This window comes from Hemicordylus capensis, chromosome 2, assembly GCF_027244095.1.
Source record: "Hemicordylus capensis ecotype Gifberg chromosome 2, rHemCap1.1.pri, whole genome shotgun sequence".
In the NCBI taxonomy this organism is placed as follows: domain Eukaryota; kingdom Metazoa; phylum Chordata; class Lepidosauria; order Squamata; family Cordylidae; genus Hemicordylus; species Hemicordylus capensis.
In genome coordinates, this window is record NC_069658.1 from 179,257,824 (window position 1) to 179,278,787 (window position 20,964).

A 20,964-nucleotide genomic window follows, 5' to 3' on the forward strand; every position below is an offset into this window, starting at 1 on the left:
GGGTCAGGGTGACATTTTATTCAGGCTCTGAGGCTGCCCACATTTTTTCCATATTCTCTGGTACTGGGAAGCTGGCTTGAAGAGGCACAAGGCAGTAAGGGGTAACATTTACATGACAGTGTCACTTTTGCTGGAGAATATCTATTCAGTGGGGGCCAACTTGGCCAAGAATTGTTCCCCTCCAGCGGGGTCTGTGGGGCTGGGATGTTTCAATAATACAGGCTGTCCTGCTCCTCAAAGAAAGAAATGTTGCCTACACCACCTGTGCCTGCATTGCTCACATTCTGCATCTACTTCCTTCCTTTCCCCAATCATGGCCCAGAACTGGTGAAAAGAGCAGGGGGGCAGGAAGAGAGAGTGAGAGAGCACGAAGGAAGGCATCACTAAGACACTCCCCTTGGTACAACACAGAGAAAGATCTGGGCAGTCTTGAGAATTCATACCTCTGAAATGCCTATTTTGATTAGATTTTAAACTGCGCTAAGAAAAGGTATATTAAAAGTACTCTGAATTGAATGATGTTTTTCCTGCTCTACTTGGTATTTTTGCATTTTGTAGGAAATGTAAGAAATACTAGAAAAACCTTCTTGAGGTTGAAAACAAGTCATAGTGGAGTGGAGTTTTCAGTTTTCTAGCAGAATTTTAGGCCTCCTGGTCATAGTGTGCTAAGTTTGGTAAGCAAACCCTCTTGCACACCACAGTAAGAGCCCAACTGAATAGTGAATATCATGCAGGGATAAACCAGTTGATGGAAAAAAATGTCTCTACACTATCCTATAAAGGTAAAGTGTGCTGTCAAGCCAATTTCGACTCCTGGTGCCCACAGAGCCCTGTGGTTGTCTTTGGTAGAATACAGGAGGGGTTTACCATTGCCATCTCCCATGCCGTATGAGATGATGATGCCTTTCAGTATCTTTCTATATCGCTGCTGCCCGATACAGTCAAGGAAACATACCAGCGGGGATTCGAACCAGCAACCTCTGGCTTGCTAGTCAAGTCATTTCCCTGCTGCGCCATTAGGTGGCTTAGGACCCTCCTCTTCACTGTGTGATCTACTGATCAGTTCTTTGCATTCATCCTTTTACCTAAACCCTGGCGATTTCATGGACAAAAATCAGGAGTCTTCAGTAAGCTAGCACCATCTACTGCATGTTAGAGGAAGCCGCGGAATGGTGCTTCTGGGACAAGGGTTTGGGCAAAGTCGTCCCATAGGGCAGCAAGATTCCTCCCATGCCACAAAAGGGAGATAAATATTCCAGGACTCAGCTGGGAGTTCTGGAGATGGTAAAGCATCATTACCTGGAGGAAAAGCACTGGAGAGCTCCATGAAAGGAGCACTGAAGAAGCCTTCTCACACGGTTCCCAGGGCTAAAAAAGAACTAGGCGGCGGTGAGACCACTCAAGAGACATCTCTCTCTCTGTGACCATTTTTCTAACCCTCATATTGCTGTGACTTCTAATACTAGCACTACTGTGATGCAATCCCAAGGATTTTGTGGGCATGTTCCCTTGTTCTGTTAATTCCCCCTTGCAAAGGAAATATTGGCCTAAAATAGAACTCCCGTGTCTTTGAAGCTCCAGCCGCCATTACTTTAAGCCATGCCTTTCCTGAAGGTTATTAAATATTTCAGGGACCAAATATTGGTTTATCTTTATTGTTTCTGTTTCATCACTCCTCAATTTGTAATAATAAGAACTAATCGGCACAAGATTAGTTAATTCAGTATGTATTATTTATTACATTGCACAGCATGCAGGATGATATACAGAACTTCACTCAGATGTCCCACTGAGTTCAATTGGGATTAATCCCTAAACCGTGTGTATGTATTGCAGTCTAAATTAGAACAATAAATATGCCTTATTTGTATTAATTTTAAGTCCTTGTAAAACTTAAACCTGAGTAAAGTTTAAAGTTACATGTATTATACAAGCGAGCAATCCCAGCATAAACAAGACATTCCTGAATGGGCATGCATATAATTTTATTTTGGAAATACATTAGGAATTTATGCCAAAGGGGAAAAAATGTGTTTGAAATGTTCTGGAGTATTTATTGCAAATTGGAAATATGGTTTAATGCATTTTTAAATCGAATTCCCCACCCCGCAAAACGTGTACTTTGCTCAACTATGCAAACAGAACTGAGCAGAAGCAAGGATATCTGCAAAGCAAAGCTGACATCTTGAGGAACACCCAGGCGAGATCTAAAAATAGGCCACAACAAGTCCAGCCATTGCTCTCGGGAGCTGGAGTTGCGGTGCTGAGTGCTCTGGTGGCAGACCAAGTCTTGAGTGGGGAAGAACAGCCATCTCTCCCTCTCTCTCTGGGAAGGGAGCCTTCTTCCTGAGGCCATACGTTAGAATCACAGCCCCATCTGCACAGCCGGAGGCATCTCCTATCTACATCGAAAAAGCCCACTCCTCTCTCGGTGCACTCAGCCCTGGCTACAGATGGACCCACAGAAGCATCCATGCAGGCAGGCAGGCAGCCAGGAGCCTCCAGCACAAAGATGCCAGCATGGATCTGTTCTGACAGGCGGGAGCTGCTGAGGTCATTGCTCTTGCTGCGCAGCAGGACCGAGCTCTGCTTTTTGTCCTTCCCCTTGTGTCACCCACCCTGCAGGAGCCTGGCTGCCATCCCCAGCAGACTCCCAGAAGGGGAAGCAGCTGCAGCTTCTCTGGCTTCTGAGCCAGACAGCAGGCCCCACTTCCTTCCTCCCACTTCCTTCCATCCAGCCTGTGCCGGAGCCAAGTCTCTTCCCTGCAGCCCTTTGGAGGGAAGGGGCATCTCCAGCACAGCCCCCACCACAGCAGTTCCAGGTCACTCCATTTACTTCCCTTCAGGGGCGTAGCTAGGGGAGAGGGGGGGCCCCTGTTCATCACTCTCTCTGGCGCCCCCCCCACCAGAGTGAGGGAGATAATGAAGAAAATGCGGAGGGGTGGAGCTGGAGGGCCCTCAGGAGCTGGGGGCCCGTGTTCTTTGAACCCTTTCGCTCAGTTATAGCAAATAATTCCTGCCTCCTTTCACTGTCATTTGCTCTTGTGTTTGCACATAAGTACCACAAGTGTGCAAAGGGTTGTAGAGGGACTAAAGAGTCAGCAAAGGATGTATCAAAAATAGGAGGCACAGATGCCTGAGTAAATTTACTTGCAGATGGAAGAATGTTGCTGAAAATCCCAGGCTAGGGCACTTCTTCATAGGGAAGATTAGTTGTGCGGCTAAGGACAAGTATAGAGAATAACATTCTTCCGTATGTTATTAGGGCCTGGTGGGGAAGTTCGTACTTTAACGAAGTACCCCAGGAGTGGTGTTTTAAATAGGGACACCATCAGCAACGTGCAGACCTGTGTCGAGGATCAAAGAGCTCCAAAAAGTACTATTATAATTCAGTCTGCTCTTCTCATTCTAGGAATCATCTCTTGCTTGTTACTGGATCAGCCACTTGCTTGTGTCAGTCTAAGACGATGTGCTTTCACCTAAAATCCAGCCTCAATTTGGCACATCAGTGAAGAAGAATCCTGCTCAACCAAGAGTGTCAAGCCCACATCTAGAACAAGCCATTTTGTTGCCAGAGAGGTGGGAAATCAAAATGGCATCCCACTTACCCCTCATAATTAACAGAGGACACAACCCACACAGAAATTATCCCAAGCAAGCTCATTTGAAATAAACAAGGGTACCACTGGAGGCCAGCACAGCAGAACATCTCAGTGGATCATACCCCAAATTTGTCTCTGAGTATCACTCTTAATAGTGCCCATAACTCGCCATATGACAAAACGGCACCCACTTCACCATGATAATTTTGTTTGGCAAGGTCAGAGGTGCTGACCCCCGCTAAGCACTTGAGAACCACCCCCTCATTTTATTGAACTATTCTCCACCAAACCTAATAACCCACAAGCCCCTCCCCAAAAGTGTCCCCCACCCACAATTGAGGAGCTGTTCAATTTTCACTGTGTGTGCACCCCTGGGTGAGATGTTAGTGCAAAAAACCCAATCAAAAGAGAACGATGTAGTCCACTATATATGTTAAGACGACAGCAACACGGTGATAAGCTGTTTAGAACTACTTTATCAAGCGTCCATGTATGAGTTTGTATCTTCTCCCATGAACATCAACCACATCTTTATTGGAACTTCAGAGTCTGGGCTTTCTCCCATCTTCACATCTGGATGAATGCCTCTTTCCTGTCCTAAGATGACTTCGCAGAACCACTACATCTGCACAACGCTGCAGCTGCTCTGCTCCCACCTGGTTGTTCTGTGATGAGATCCCTGCCTTTGTATTTTAAGCAACAGGCTTCGGAGGAAAGACACCCTCACTGCCCACACACACGCAGAAAGTTCTCCGAAGGCGGATAATAGGCGCTTTGCCTGTCAGCAGCAGGCACACTTGGCCTCAGGTGGCACTGCCACCTCCTCACAGCAATGCAAAGCTGGGAGTAACACAAACGCAAAGACACCAAACATTAGGGCTGCTGGCTCCTGTTCATTTTAATGAGATTTATTTGGAAGAACCTCCTGGTGGATTATGCCCCATAGGTCAGATCTATCCGCCTCTCCACCACCCTTAATTGCACCCACGGCATCCACTGCCCAAGGTGGCTGCCTCGTTGTAGGGCACCAGCTCGGTATAGTCCAGCCTAGCGCCAGAAATCCCGGCTTTCCCATTGTTTTCCATGATCCTCAAAGGAGGAGGCAGCATCTTTAAGGCAGCCATGCATGCTGGGTAATCTGGTGGAAACAAGAAGCCTCAGCCAAGCCTGGCAGGCTCCAATCACTGAAGGGCACTTCATGTGTACTACCAGAAGTCTACAGCCCATTTCTGAAATCCTTTCGCATTTTAATTGGGGACCAACACAAACGTCATTCCGAGCTAGGTCTGCCCAAAGCGTGTTCTAGCAGGGCTTGCAATTCACGATGTGGAACAACTGTGCTGAGCCTTGCCAGTGAATATGGGGAAGAGGTGTGTGTGTGTGTGTGTGTGGAGGGGAGGGTATTGGCACATGTAGTACAGTACAATCAAACCCCCCTCCCCACCCGCGACATGGTACTGCTTCTGTTTAGAGCTAGAATGCTGAACAAGGAAAACAAGGATGCAAAGCCATGCCCTTGCTTACCTTTGCTTTGATGCGTCACAAACAAAATATTTTTCAAAGTCTGATTTTTCATTTCAACTCATTTGGTTCACTAGGTTGTTACTGAAATCAAGCTAGAATGCGTCAAATGCAGCACATCTGAGGAGGTGCAGCTCCTTCTATTTCCACTGGCCAAGAGAACAAAGCGAATGAACAAAAGGGCCATTCCAGATGTGTGCCACTGAGCAAAGAATGCAGAAGCCGTTCATTGTAGAGGGGGGTCCAAACATGTTTCCCGCAGCTAGCACTTCACAAGCACATTCTGGTTCAATCTTATTTTGTGGCTTGGAAAATATTATTCCCCTTCTGTCCCCCAGAAAGTACACATATCGCTCAAAAAATGGGTGAACGGCAGAGGGCTGACACGGGCTCCTATTGGACAGCGCCTGTAACGTCACAAGTGATGAGCAACATGCATCCCTTCCCAAAATAAATTTTTTTCATTCATTTTTCATGTGATGGGCCGAGAAGCCCCACTGTGGTGCTACAGCAGCAGCACTCATGGTTGCCTATGTTAACATGGCTCCTTTCCCTGTCTCTGCCCAACCCCATGCCGCATTACGCTTTTAAAAACCAAAACACAGCCAGACCAAACTAAGCAGCAAAGTTCCCCGCAGCATTTAGTGAGGCTCCCCTAACACGCATGTGTCTTTTCAAGAGGAGAGAGAGAGAGAGAGAGAGAGAGAGAGAGAGAGAGAGAGAGAGAGAGAGCAGGGACCAGGTGATCCCCCTGCAGCAAGAATACTTCTCTCCCTTCCCCCATGGCGCTGCAACGCTGGTGATTGTTCTTTGTTTTCTAACAAAATAACAACAATAAACATGGGATGTGCACTGCACTTCGCCAGCACTGGCAGGTAGATACCCTGCTTTAGTTCTATAGGCAACTCCTCCCTATGCCCCAGCCCTGCAGCTATCTATCCCTCCCTGCAACAAGATTAACCTCCCCCCCCCCCCACACACACAATCCAGGTTGCTCCAACATCACTTCAGCAATGTAGCTGATTGTGGTGCTTTCATCCTCTGGAAGAGCGCAAACATATTTCACAGTCTTATTGCAGCTTATGACACCCTGGGTGAAAACAGCCACCCAATCACCAATGACAGAAACCTCAGTTTAGCACATAGTGAAACAGGAAATGCTAATGAATTATGTACTAAGCCCTGAACAATGGCCAAGTCACAGAGTTCTAGACAGGAAGCCTGCTACTCCCACATAAGAGGCAGAAGATACAGGAAGAAATCTCAGATGGGTACAGATTTATTTGAAGCTAGTGCTTAGGAATAGGGCATTCTCTCCCCCCGCCCCATCTCTGTGCAAAAGTGGCTCTGAAAAATGATTCCCTTTTAAAATCCTTTATGGATTTTGCTTCACAAACCCTGTGAAGCAGGTTCCCTATTTTTTTTTATTTTTAAAACAGATGGAGACCTGAGGCTGAGATGTAATGACACTCAAGGGCATCCAGGGAACTGAGAGCCAAGCTGCAACTTGAACCCAAATCACCCACAAGCAGAGAGCATATAAAGTACAAAGGGGAGACAGAGTGGATCTGTTCTGTCTGGGAAGCCACGGCAGGCCTGTACATGTTTGGAGATGTAGGGCTCCCTTTCACTTTGCACACTCCCAGCAGGGCATACCGGTATGACTGCTGCCCTAATGCACGGGTTGCCCTCATGCGCATGACTGCTGCCGCTGCCCTAATGCAGGAGTTGGCCCAAATAGTCCACTTACAGACCACGCACTTTCCATTTCTGGGTATAAGCACCGCAAGCATGTTCACGCCCTTCTGAAAAATGAGCATTAAGGGAGTCTTGAAATTAGCACTAGCGCAAGCGCTCCCACTCCCTAAAAAGGGGATCCATAAAGGTGCTTTTAGCGTGGTTCAATTATTTAAGTTGTTAGCACAAATAGCCCCCAAGAGCAGCTCTTTGGAACACCAAGTGCTGGGAAACAGGGCCTGTCTGGATGGCGCTTTCCTTTCACTGCTGATTTTAGAGTTAGAAAATGTTTGCACATACACAGACATACACAGAGCCCATCCCCAAGCAATGACTAGTTCAGGGCCAGCCTTGCAGGAGGTTTCCTTTGAAGGAGAGAGCACGGGATGTCTTTATTTACAAGAGTACCAGCTGAAAAAGAATTCTATGAGTCAAACAGGCTGGCCTGCCCTTCATAGCCTGTAACTCTCTGTCTCAGATAGGAGAGCATTCCTTCCCCTTGACTGTCCTTCTTTCCAACCACGCCTCTTGTCATAATAATGGCCTTCTTGTTGCAGTAATGGCCATTTTGCATGCAGCTGTGTGTGTAGCTATGAAAGAATTCTCCACTCTTATTTACCCAGAATGCCAGACTCTCCTGAAATCTTGCCACAGGGCAGAACCCTAGAACTGTCACGTGCCGATGACAAGAAGGTTCCTATATCCGAAGAGTTGCACAAACAGAGAAATTCCACCTAGTGCAGCAGCGTCTCACATCACAAAAGCTGGACCTGACAACGTTTTCCATTTCTTTCCCCCAAGCCTCTTTCTAGCAAGATACTGAAATATGAAAGTAGAATGGGGCGGAGATGCATGCTGACAATGGCATTGTTTTAAAGGGGAAAAAAAATACACATCAGTCCTATACAAAGTTTAAAATAATTTGAGTTCTGGCTTCTGAGAACATCAGCAGGCTTTTGAGCTTTCCTGCTAGAAGTATACTTTAAGGAAGATTCTGACCTGTAGGCAGGGCCTGTCTTTCTAATATTTTTGTGCAGTGCTTACTTGTAGGTGTTATATAAATATTATTATTAAAACAAAACCATGCGTATATATTTTAGGGATTTTTTTAGAACATTATTTTTAAAAAGACATAGGCAACTAAACCAGTTTAGCTGTCAACTTTAGGAACATAGGAAGCTGCTATATGCTGAGTCAGACCCTTGGTCCATCTAGCTCAGTATTGTCTTCACAGACTGGCAGGAGCTTCTCTGAGGTTGCAGGCTGGAGTCTCTCTCAGCCCTATCTTGGAGATGCTGCCAGGGAGGGAACTTGGAACCTTCTGCTCTCATGCACTATTATCACGATTACTGCTGTCTAACTAATGAGTGGGCACACATGGGCAGTGTGTGCGCACGTGTGCAGATTCTCCGTGGGAGCTGGCTAGCTGTGTTTGGCAGATTGACTTGGTGTGTATGCCAAGAGAGGGTGGAGGCAGCATCCTAAATAGGCTGGCTTTGTAACATGAAAATAAAGTCCATCCCTTTAAGTAACTCCACAGGCTTCCAACCAGGGGCCTATTTTCCCTTTTTATAGCAAATTTGGTGGGTGTGTTCCTCTAAGTAAACCTCCTGGAACTATAAATAAAACTCCGCAGAGCAATAATGATAGCTCTAGAAGTCCAGCCCAGCTCCCTGTACGAAGTCACACTCACCACAGTGCCCCCCCATCTTCCTAAAAATAAATCCCACTTCTTTGTCGGGGAGCGAGAGGAAGACACTAGGAAGAGCCACCTCTCCTGGTTTCTGCTGCTAATAACCCCAGATATCCAGGCCCAGCTCAGATTGTGAAGAATGCTGGAAGCAGGCAGAAAGCAGGCAGGAATTGGGAGCTAAAAGTGGTGCACGTAAAGAACAAAAGAGAACCTCAATTAGTTCTCCCCTTGATTCAGAGTGAGTGAACAAACTCTGCGTGTGGGGAGGCAGGTTGTTCTGGAGGTACCAGCCTCAAGCTCAGATGTTTTCAACCTTTTCAGGTCCAAGATCTACCTTAACTCCAACCTGCAACATAGAACCCACTTTGATTTTGATTTTTAAAAATATGCATATCCTTGCTCTCTCTTTCATGGCACAGCTATGCAGCAGACTGACTGGTTTAGCAGTGATTCCTTCCCAGGTCCCAGCTTGCCATGGTGCCTAGACGTTTAAGAATGGTACCTGAGTCAGGCGATGGACCAGCATGGCCAAGCGGAAAGAGTGAACCAAGCAAGGGCAGGCTGCTCCTCCTTGTCACTTCAATGACCCATCGCTGGCCTGAGCCGGACTGACAGGACCAAGAGCAGGACTGCAAGCAATGCAGGGATTCGCTCCCTGCATCAGAGTGGAGGGCATTGCTGTGGGCAGGTGGAAAGTCTGCTCCTTTCCACCAAGGAGTGGAACAGTCTTGCTCCTAAATTTTCGGTCTGGCTCGTAGAGCAAAAGAAAATTTGTCAAGGCCCTAGGGGACCTGGGAACTGTAGTCCTGGGCAGGGGCCCTAGGGCACCTGGGAATTGTAGTTCTGGGCAGGGGTGGAAGATTAAGAAGTCTAACAGAATTCTTAGCACCACACTGAACTAGCATTGGGGCAGGCTGGGCAGGGGTGAGAGAGCCACAAACGGTTAAACTGGTATAAATTAGCAGACATACCTTCTTTCTCCTCTTCTGCATCCCCTCTCCTCTTCCTCCTCTTTCTACTTCAGACATATAACAAATATTGTGGTGCCAACAGCGGACCATGTTAAACCAGGTCACAGTCCACTTGTTAGTGGGCCTAGCCCGCTAACCGAAGATCAAGACTCAAGATGTCATTGGGATTCAGGGTTGGTGAGAGGGAGGCTGGGTGCGGTTTTACAGGGCACAACAATCTTTCCATTGTGGAGAAGCTAGACTGGACCGTCAGTCTAGGAAGATGGCAGATACCCATACAGTGATGCTATAGCCCAGGGCTTGACAAAGCCGAAGCACCAGGAAGCTATGGCTCCTGGGCAATTTAACCATGGCGCCTAGAGTAGGCTATTCAGACATCCTTAATAAAATCCCAGGCAGCCCTGTTTCTGTTCCAAATGTCTTACTTGTAAAGGGGATCAAGAGAAGCCCACCCCACCCCCGCCAACAATGTTACTATGTCCCATAATTTTGTCAAGTGTTGATTGTCTGGCTCCTAAATGTCTGGGCTGGCTCTCCAATCCAAAGAAAATTTGTCAAGGCTTTCAATATGGAGGAGAGGTCTATCATCAGCTACTAGTTGGAGGGCTACAGGCCACCTCCAGCCTCAAAGGCAGGATGCCTCTGAGTACCTGTTGCAGGACATGCACATACCTCTCGCCTGTGGGCTCCCCAGAGGCATCTGGTGGGCCACTGTGCGAAACAGTATGCTGGACTAGATGGGCCGCTTTGGGCCTGATCCAGCAGGGCTGGTCTTATGTTCTTATTAACTTCATGGAGGCCCTCTCAGATATATTTCAGGCCCTTCCCTGGGTTTTCTTCCCTGTGTTTTCTTCCCTAGGTTTTCATTAAAAGCAAAAACTCTCTACTCCACAGCTAGGTTGCATGCCATCAGAAGGGCTGAAGTCTCAAACTAAGCCATCATTTGGCTACACTCACCACAGTCAGAGCACGGAGCCCCCTCCATGCAACACTGACTGCCCCATTTTTGCCAGTATATAGGCTGTGATGCCATCCCTAGGGTGGGTGTAACAACACACTAGGACTCCCTGGCACACTATAGCTAAAAGGGCCCAAGGGAACCCCTAAAGTAACTCCGTTGCCTATAAAGCACTCAATCCTTTCAGCCCTGACCATATATGTAGAGGAGAGGAGGGTGAGAAACTGGGAGGCCATATTCCTTATACAAAACTATTGCACAGCCACATCTGGAGTACTGTGTACAATTCTGGTCACCACATCTAAAAAAGGACATTGTAGAAGTGGAAAAGGTGCAGAAGAGGGCAACCAAGATGATCAGGGGCCTAGAGCACCTTCCTTATGAGGCAAGACTACAACACCTGGGGCTATTTAGTTTAGAAAAAAAATGACTGCAGGGAGACATGATAGAGGTCTATAAAATCATGCATGGTGCGGAGAAAGTGGATAGAGAGAAATTCTTCTCTCTCTCACATAACACTACGGTAGAACCAGGGGTTATCCCATGAAATGGATTGCCAGGAAATCTAGGACCAACAAACAGAAGTACTTTTTCACACAACGCATAATCCACTTGTGGAATTCTCTGCCACGAGACGTGGTGACAGCCAACAACCTGGATGGCTTTAAGAGGGGTTTAGATAACTTCATGGGGGAGAGGGCTATCAATGGCTACTAGTTGGAGGGCTACAGGCCACCTCCAGCCTCAGAGGCAGGATGCCTGAGTACCAGTTGCAGGGGAGTAACAGTAGGAGAGAGGGCATGCCCTCAGCTCTTGCCTGTCAGCTTCCAGTGGCATCTGGTAGACCACTGTGTGAAACAGGATGCTGGACTAGATGGGCCTTGGGTTGTTCTCAATTGCACATATTGCAAGAAGGATGCTTGCCCATTGTTCTGGAAGCTGATCAAGCAATAAATAACAATATCTATATCTTTTGCAATGCAAGAGTGAAATTTGCCTCTGGTTTTAATCATGATAATCCTACCCCCAAAAAAGCACCCTGCGCAGCAGGTAGCCATAGAGCAGTGTGGGGAACACTGCACTTAATCCTTAGAGGTAAAGGAAAACACGTAAGTAGTATTCCACACAATTGCCTAGAGAAAAGTAAATTTACTCTCCCTTTCCAGTTTTCTGGCCAGTGAGTACAAAGATACTTGGATGGATAACAAGCACCTAGGTAAAGGTAAAGTGTGCCATCGAGTCGGTGTCAACTCCTGGCAACCCCAGAGCCCTGTGGTTGTCTTTGGTAGAATACAGGAGGGGTTTATACCATTGCCCCCTCCCGCGCAGTCTGAGATGATGCCTTTCAGCATCTTCCTATATCGCTGCTGCCCGATAGAGGTAGCTGATGCTTATCCTCCCCCACTGAAATAAAAATGCATTAAAGGAAATTCATCTGAACATATTAGGCTATCTGTATTGAGATGTTTGCTATTTCACAACAGTGGCTCTCCACTGTGGGAGGCAAAGTCACATCCTGATAACCTAGTTATGAGGCGGTGGCTTTTACAGCCCCATGATGTGAGTCCATATCATACTTCACCACCACGCTGCCTCTGTTGACGTGGGTTGACTACTAACGCCTGGAAGAAGACAGGCCGCAAAAAAAACCCAGCCAAATCTCTAAGATGCCACCCAGGCCCCTTTACACCCGAGCCTGATGGGCATAGATGAGAATGATGGTGGGTGAGAGAGGGGGAAGAAAGGCAGTGGGGAGCTGGCTTAGGCGAGGAGAAGCCCAGGAGATGAGCACTCTGAAGGGGGGAAGTGAGAGAGAAGGACGAGAGGAATTTCCTGGGGACTGGAAACCAGTAGAGAAAGCTATGAAGAGGGCCATAGTGGCCTAGTGGCTGAGTATGTGCTTTGCGGGGATAAAGTTCCAGATTCAGTCCCCTGACGTCTTCTTGAAGGAGGGGGTAGGTAGCAGCCCTTGGGGAAACCCTCTGCCCAAGACCCTGGAGTGTCCTTATACACTGGTGCGAGTAGATCAGTTTGCCAGATTGATCCAAACTCAAATGAAAGTGTTCCTCCTTGCTCCTCCTCCCTTGACCATTTTTCTTTCGATCTAGGAACCCGACTGAAAAGGCAGGAGTCCGACAGTCAGTGATAGGAACATAGGAAACTGCCATATACTGAGTCAGACCATTGGTCTATCTACCTCAGTATTGTCTTCACAGACTGGCAAGAGCTTCTCCAAGGTTGCAGGCAGGAATCTCTCTCAGCCCTATCTTGGAAGAAGCCAGGGAGGGAACTTTGAAACCTTCTGCTCTTCCCAGAGCAGCTCCATCCCCTGAGGGGAATATCTTGCAGTGCTCACACATCAAGCCCCCCATTCAGATGCAACCAGGACGGACCCTGCTTAGATAAGGGGACAAGTCATGCTTGCTACCACCAGACCAGCTCTCCTCTCCAAACAAACATGCCCTCTCTGATGTCCTTGCCGATTCCGAAGTGCAGCCGCTCTCCATGACAGCCCCCATGGCCCTGCCCGCCACAACAGCCAGAGAAGCCAAGAAGTGCCCGAGCTCCATCCCTGTGTGTCCCCCCTCCACCAACACATCCCTGCACGACAGTGGACGATGCTTGGCAAGATCACCAGATTTAGCGATGGGGGGGAGGCGGAGGGCAAAAGGGGGCTTCTCTTTATTCCCTTTACAAGTAACAGACTTGGAACAGAGCTACCGGGGACAAATAAAGATTTTATTAAATAACTCTGCCTCCAGTCTAGGTGCCACAGTTAAATTTCTAGGCACCACTGCTTCCTGGCACCTGGGATGTGTCAAGCCCTGCCTTGTGCCTTATGACACCTGCGGGCCCAATTGTTCCCCATCATCCCACAGCGAACATCCTTCACATCTTGTCTGACTCCCTCCAAAACACAAAAGTAGGTCTGAGATTAGAATACCCCTCAAGGTGTCCCTGGGTGGTGGGACTTCCACAAAGCAAATCATCACCTAGTGGCCCCAGGCAACGACAGTGTACAAGGACGCTGCAGGGGAGCCCTGTGCACCACACTGCATTTCCCACACATTGTAATCAGTGTGCACAAAAGTCAAAAACACCGGAATGCTGAAAAGATCTCCATCATCCTGAGCAACGACTGGAGAGAGCCCAAAGGGCACATCTCTTACATAACTGTTGCTGCCACATCATCACACATTATAGCAATCACGGCAGAAGAGTTAATTTGGGAGCTAAATATCAGAGGGCAGGGTAGAAACAAAACCTGTCCTGCTAGATCATACCAAGAGTCTCTCTAATCTAGCATTATGTTGCCAACTTTGTTCTTCCTATCTTTAACAATCACATGATTACTCTTGGGAAAGTCACCTAGGCCTGCAGGATAGACATATTTTAATAAATAAATAAATAAATAAATGGACAACCACAGAGTCAGCAGGCAGAGATTTTCCCACCACTGTACCTCCATTCTGAGAAAAACAGTAGCTGTTGAACTGTGCTTGTCACATTCTTTAAAAGGCACAGGAACCCTGCTAGAAAGAAGCTGGCAACCCCTTTCTGCACTACAAATTGAAACTCTAGTTTAACTGTCACGGTTCCCCCACAAATATCTAGGAATTGTAATTTTGAAAAGGCACTGAACATTCATTGAGCACTGAAGTTCTTAAGAGTCCAAACAGACACAATGTGGGAGAGTCATGAATCATGATCAGATCTGGCACATGTGTGTGTGTGTGTGTGTGTGTGTGTGTGTGTGTGTGTGCTTGTTTGTGTGTTTTTCCACCAGCAGGGCTAACAGCAGTTAGGGGAGGGGTGATTTAGATCAAGAAAATGCTACAGCGAAAAGTTTGTCTTCTCTAATGCTGAATTCTAGTCAAAATCTGAGCCCCCTCCCTGCACCTGCTTCTTAAGTTTTAAAAAGAGTTGGGAGATCAGATCACATCTCCCACATTACATCTGTCTTGACCTTCAAAAAAATGCAGTTCAAGGTACTTCAGTAAGGAGTCGTTCACAATGGCCAAAAAGGCATGAAACTAGCTTAGTTACATTTGTAATATAAAGAGAACTTCAGCTATAGTTGGAAGAAGCAATGCTGGTAAAGAAAGCTGTTTGATGAAATGGTTTGGAAACGCCTTTGCAGGTATCAAAGAAATGCAGTCCTCTCTCTTCCAATATTGTAAAACCAAACCTTTTCTCCATAACATTAGCTTCTATCCTCCCTCTGGGAATCCCTCTCTGAAAACATGAGATCAATGGTATTCAGAGGGACTTGGCATTGGCTATCCCTTTCACAGTCACTTGGACAGAGCAGGAATCCTCGGAATGAGGGCTGGTCTTCCTCCAAGAATAATCAAACCCTCTGGGAATCAAAATACTTATGCCCTTGCCAAGGATGACATCATCAGGTTTGTGTGGAGCTGGTAAAATTGAGAGACTTGGAAGAAAAGTGACTCAGCAAAGGACAAAAACAAAGTTAGTGGCATTAGGAGGAGATTATTCTGCATTTCTAGGATTTCACTCCTTTTCTGGGATTGAACCAAACCCCAGGAGATGTTGGGCATGCAATTCAGTGAAAGCAGCCCCTCCTGCTGTGTAATCCCAGTATGTGCATCCCAAGTTGCTTTACAGATGCAGCACTCAGGAGCACTACCAATGGTCCCTAAAGGCATACCATGCAGATGTTAGCTTTGAGTCAGGTCATCTGACCCGAGTGGCTGCTGCCCATTCATAACTTAAGCTGTGATCAGCCTTGGCCCAGGCAATCTGCACAGCTAAAACAGCTTAAAAAACTAGACCTAGTGCAGCACAGACTGAGGCATGAATGAGGGGTTCCCTGATTCAAATCCATACAAGCTGCGAACATACCAGCCTGCCTTGAGCGGGTCACCATTAATGTAATGTAATGTAATTTATTCATTCAACTTCTATGCTACTTTTCCACAGAAGTGCCCACAGTGGTGTAAAATTAACAAAAACCCTTATCTAAAAATACAATTAGTAATAGAAGAAGCAGACCATAACAGCAAACTAGAAGAGAAGGTTAGTAGCAGTCAACACATCAAAACTCCCAACCTCAGATAACAAATGCTAGCCTAAATAAGAAAGCCTTTAGTCATGTGGTAGGAAACTGAGGGGGCCTGCCAAATCTCTAGTGGGAAGGAGTTCCACAGTCTAGGTGCTACCACCAAAAGTTCCACCAACAAAGCAAACCTCAGAAAGATGAGACAACTAGTCAATACCCAGCTGAAGATCTCAGTGCTCAGACAGGTTCCTCTCTCATCCTCATTGTTATCCTGGGGATAATAAAGTCTCTCCTACCTTAACAGGGAGATTGTAAAGTTATGGATATCATGTACATGACACACTTTGCACACCAACAGTCTGCTTTGTTGTATGCTTATTCAGAAGCAGGACCAGTTGTTGCTATACAGTATGATAATACTGTAGACACACAGACCTCAAGATCTTTGGATTCAACTTTGGATTAGCACACAAACACTGAGCAGAGAACAAGAGAAGCTACCATCTGGACGCATCCTACATCAGCATCTTGTGGGGGGGGGAAACCCCACAATCGCTGTTGCTGCCGCCGCCACCACTACCATCAATATACTGCATTCCATGATGACCAGGAGCAGTCCATAGGGTGGACCTGGAAAGAGCACAGTCTTCAGGGCAGGCTTCATTTCTGGGGTTCCCAACCTCAGGTCTCCAGATATCATTGGACTACAGCTCCCATCATCCCCAGCCACAACAGCCTTAGGACACTGTGGTTGGGAATGGTGAGAAGTGTAATTCAACAACAGCTGGGAAGGGCAGTTTATAAAATCAAACGAACAAATAAATCTGTGTACTCAGGGTTGAAAACCCCTGATTTCTGTGAAAGCACCCAAACTATATCCTGTATCACTAAATAAATCTTTACTAGTGGGCCCGGGCGCAGAGCATCTGCGCCTCTAGTTGGGCCCAGCCATCCCTCCAGCATGCTGTGGGCCAGGCTGTGCCGCCGCCACCTCCCTCTGCCTCGCCGTCCTCCTCCTTGGGGTGGGGGCAGGGCTTTGCCCGCCGCCCCTCCTCCTCCCTCCACCCGTCTTCTTCTCGCCTGCCACCCCAACCGCCTCCTGGCACATGCTCTTCCTTCCTGCCCTTGCACGTGTCACCCCCTCTGGGCCCGCCATTGGTCGTGGCTGCAGCGGGGGCGGAGCTTGCCACATCCCCACGCATCTCCTCTACAGGAATTAATTATATAGATAATAATTTTAAAAGAGAGACATAAGATTGGAGCTTGCATTCTTGGACCAATATCAGCCTGATTCTTCTTGGCCATTGAGTTCAGTCAGACTGACTTGCAATCACAACATCCCCCCCACCCTCTTCTGTTCTTAACATTCTCTCATTTCTGGAAAGCAGGCCACAAATGCCTCTTTGTACGTCTCCAGCGTATCTCAAGACACAGGAATGGCAAATGCATTGCCTAGAACTCTGTCAGACTTTCATCTCAGATGCCCAGCTATTCACACATGGCAAACATGAATTACTACACAGCCACATCTTTGCACACATCTTAGGAATTTTGAGTTGGAAAATGCAGTGTGGCAAGAAGCTCTCAGATCAAAGTCGTCACATGTAGGGCTCCCTCCAATTTCTTGGCCTTTCTTTCCAGTCGGAGGAGTCTCTAGAGATTGTTTGAAAGGGAAATATGTTTTTCACTGGGAATTGGCAGAAGTTTGAAACAGCATCATAACGAGGTCATTCCTAATGCGCAGGCTTCTAATTCAACACAAGCCCATCCCCCTTCAGAACTGGAATGAGGGTTTGTTAAGAACGGTTGTGGGCCCACAGAAGCTGCTGGGTTTAAAAAGCACCCCATTGGCAGCGGCTGTTCAGTGCCACAACCACAAGTCTCTAAGCATGTTTACTCGGAGGTAAGTTTACTTCTGTGCTAAGCCAGGGGCCCAGGGGGAACTGCAACAGCGCCATCCTGCCTGGCCTCTTGCCCCAAAACGTGGCTTTTCATCTCTGAAAACATGCCAGCAGTTACACAGATCTACCTTGAAGCACTGTCAGGACATTGCACATTCGTTGATATGCCCGTTTTGCAACCTGCCCAGCTTGCACAAGAGGCAGGTGCTCCAGTCAGTCATCCTCTCCTACTGACACGCCTAGCTTGGGAACAAAGATTTCCTCCCATCTTTAGTCTGAATCCATCAGTGCAGTGAGCGGACACCCGCTGGGCTTTTCTCTGCTCTCTCCTTCTTGTGTTGGCCAGCCCCTGCACAAGTCACTGGGCAAAGTTAAGGCAGATGCCCATGCAGTTCATGCTACTGAATACTAGCTGGGGGGACCAGACTCCACTGCTTCTAGCCCAGGGAGGGCAACTTGCATTGGCTGGCAATACTACACTGGTTGTTATGGCAAGAGAGCAATTCCTGCCAGCCAGAATAAGGTCTCTCCCTCCCACCTCAGAGGGAAGGAGGTGTGAGATGGCTGGCCTCTTTCTATAGGCACTTTGCCAGATCTCCTCCCAAATCCAAGAGAGAATGTTAGCACTCAGCCAGAGTCGCTGGACAAACCACCTACAGACCCCTTGCCCTTGATTTGGACGGTGGTGTAAACAGAAACAAAGAGAAATACAACACACAGAGCTATTTATCTTAAATAAAGCACACTATTGCGAGTATTGGTGGTCTTTTGTCTTGTGGCCCCCACCTCTCCTCTTTGGACCACATCCAATCAGCAATGCCCTACAGAAATGAAGTCATATTAGAGGGTGCAAATATGCACACAGAGTGCCCCTGTGCACAGTACTGAGCACCTTCAGTCCAACTTCAAATGCTTAAGGGCGGGGCTGCTCCCCCAGTGCTAATGACAGAGTCCCGCACAGACCTGAGCCCTGGAGCCTGTCTTTTTAGAAATTAAATGCCCCCAAACACCTTTAATAGCATCAGGTAACAATCCAGATTGTATATGGAAATGTTGAGAATGTATCGCTTATGGGAATACTCCTATGCCAATACTCAGCCCCGGATCATACCCACCACTCATCTAACCACTGCATATGAAAATTAATCAAACTCAATGTGCAAAACAAAAGAACATAGCAGCAAAAGTCATTTAGGTCCAGCCCCAGGTATGCACCAACCTGTCCAAATTCTCCCAAGGTGGCAACTGTACAGGAAGAGTCGAGCCAAGACATTTTGCTAGCCCGCCCCCAAGCTGCATCATATGCTCCTAGAGATACACAAACAGGACCCACCTCCGTAACAGTCATAAAGAGGCATTTTTTAAAAGTGGTAACGTTCTTTATTTAGCAGGGGGAGAGCAATCGGCCCTATCCATCCCCAGCACAGCATCCCTCCAGTGGCTGCTGCTGATGTTTCTTTTGTTTCTGTAAACTGCTTTGGGAACTTTTTGAAAAGCAGTATATCAGTACTGGTTGTATAAAAAATGCTGAGGTAGAAGTCTCAGAGCAAGCATATACTTGATAGTATTGCACTGGGTCTCTTGGAGCATGCATTTCAGATGACCTGATGCTTCCTGGGCCTTCCAAGAAGTACTTGGGGTTGCTTGCATGATCCAGCCAGTCCTGAGAACAGGGCGGCATACTCAGGGCCCTGATCAACAACTAATTTTCTTGGAGGCAGCTTTGAAGGAGAAAGAAAAAGATGGCGGGTCATTGTCTCTGCCCTCAAGCAGTTTGCCAGCAGGGCCTGCTACCAGAGGTACCACTTTCTGCACACTTTTTTTACATCTAGCTTAGCAACAGAAGGAGCCGGGCCCACCCCTTCTGGCAACTGGTTTTGGCACAGGGCAGTAAGCACTCCATGGACTGTTGACTTCTAATCTACAGACGGATGCACTTGATCAGCAAGTGCACGGGCCAGGGAGGAACACACATATTGGGGCGGGGAGGGGGAACACTTTCCATGCCTGGGACAAAACTGTGTTCCAGAACTATCAGAAAGCCCAAGGAGGCAGGTTGCTGTGTGAACTTCTTTGGGAGTCAATATAAATAAATAAATACGGCACGGGCCCCACGTCCATTGCCTTGCTCTCCCTTCCCCACAAACATCTTCACACACATGCCAGTTTGCACTGCGCAGCCAGGCCCAGTATCCGCCCCAAATTGTTCAGAGCCCAATTGTTCAGGGCAGGGCCACGCGGCTCTAATTACAGCAGGGGGCTCACCTGCTTTTATCAGGCCCAAGGGCTGACTCCACCCCTCAGCACACTTCTAGGCTTTTATTTTTGCTCCGAGACCAACTTAGCCTAGGAGTCTAATGGGCACTTCTTTCGTACTTCTGAATCTTTCACTTCCCTAAGTGGCAAAACATTTCTTACCTGGAAAACAGAAGTCTTAAAATTAGTCATATATAATAATAATGATAATAATATATAAATAAATATTTTTTAAATGCACGACAAGAAAAAGTTTTTGAAAAAACGACGGAAACTTACAAGCACATGAACTGACGGCAGTAACCGTAAGCTACGCCTGCACGCCGGCCCTCCCCGTCTGCTCCCATCGGCTCAGGCAGGGAGGCCAGGGGGCTCTCTTTGCCCTCCCTTCCCGCCGTCTAGGGCCGATCATGACCAGGAGACGTTTAAGACCCGAGTGCGCCGCCGTCACGCCGCTTTGCCTTCCCACTTGATCCTGACCGCAGACAGGACGGAAAGGGGCCGGCGGGCGGCGACCTTCCCTCCCAGGCGTGTCTGCGCCGCCTGGATGAGTGCAAGGGATGTGGGGAGGGGGGAGACCTCCTCGCCCTCCCCCCTCCAGACAGAGGCGCTCCGAGATGCCTCCAGGGGACATGATTCCAGGACCCTCCAAAGAGCGTCTTACTCACGGCTCCTCCTTTGATCTCTCTCGCCTGGGCGGGCCGCGGCGAGGGCTCTGCGCGCAAGGAAGACGCTTCTCTCGCTTTCCCTTTGTGTGCCTTTTCCTCCCGGGTCGCAGCCAGCGTCACCTGGGGGGAGGCGGGTTGTCTCCTTTATTCCCCCCTTGCATTCCACCCCGCGCCAGGCGCTATGCCGCTCCGAGAAGAACAGGGAAGACCCTCCACCTCCTTTTCACGTTCGCGAAGAGGCTTGATGCAAGCAAAGGAGAAAGTTGGGGAGGCTCACTGGGAAAAGCGGCCGCCTCTTCTTCCAAAGAAGGCTGCCTTTCTTTCGAGGGGTGGGGTGGGGAGCACAGCACAGGGCGGCTGCCAGTGCCGAGCCGGCTCGCCTACCGTCGGCGATCGCTTTGCTATCGCTCCTTCTCCTGGGTGTGACGGGGCGAGCGCCGTTGGGTGGCAGCACGTCCCGCCGTCCCGCGTGGTACTGGACGGAGCGGGAAGCTGTGACATTGTTGCGCGGGTGGGGGGAAGCGAAGTTGCTCCTTCATCTTCAGACCTTGCCCGTGTGAACAGTTGCAGGGAGGTGACTCCGGGGCAAGGCGCCAGCAGCGCCCACCCATCGTCCATCCCCGCTTTCACCAAT

At 48.2% G+C, this 20,964-nt stretch overlaps 1 protein-coding gene across 1 annotated transcript in view; it reads right to left on the minus strand.

Annotated features, from left to right (window-relative positions):
* Positions 1-20,127, minus strand: part of NANOS3 (nanos C2HC-type zinc finger 3) — a 57,878-nt gene extending 37,751 nt beyond the window's left edge. The window contains exon 1 of the mRNA XM_053296476.1: positions 19,942-20,127. The gene's annotated coding sequence lies outside the window, so the exon portion shown is untranslated. The remainder of the gene's footprint in view (positions 1-19,941) is intronic.
* Positions 20,128-20,964: the final 837 nt, after the last annotated feature.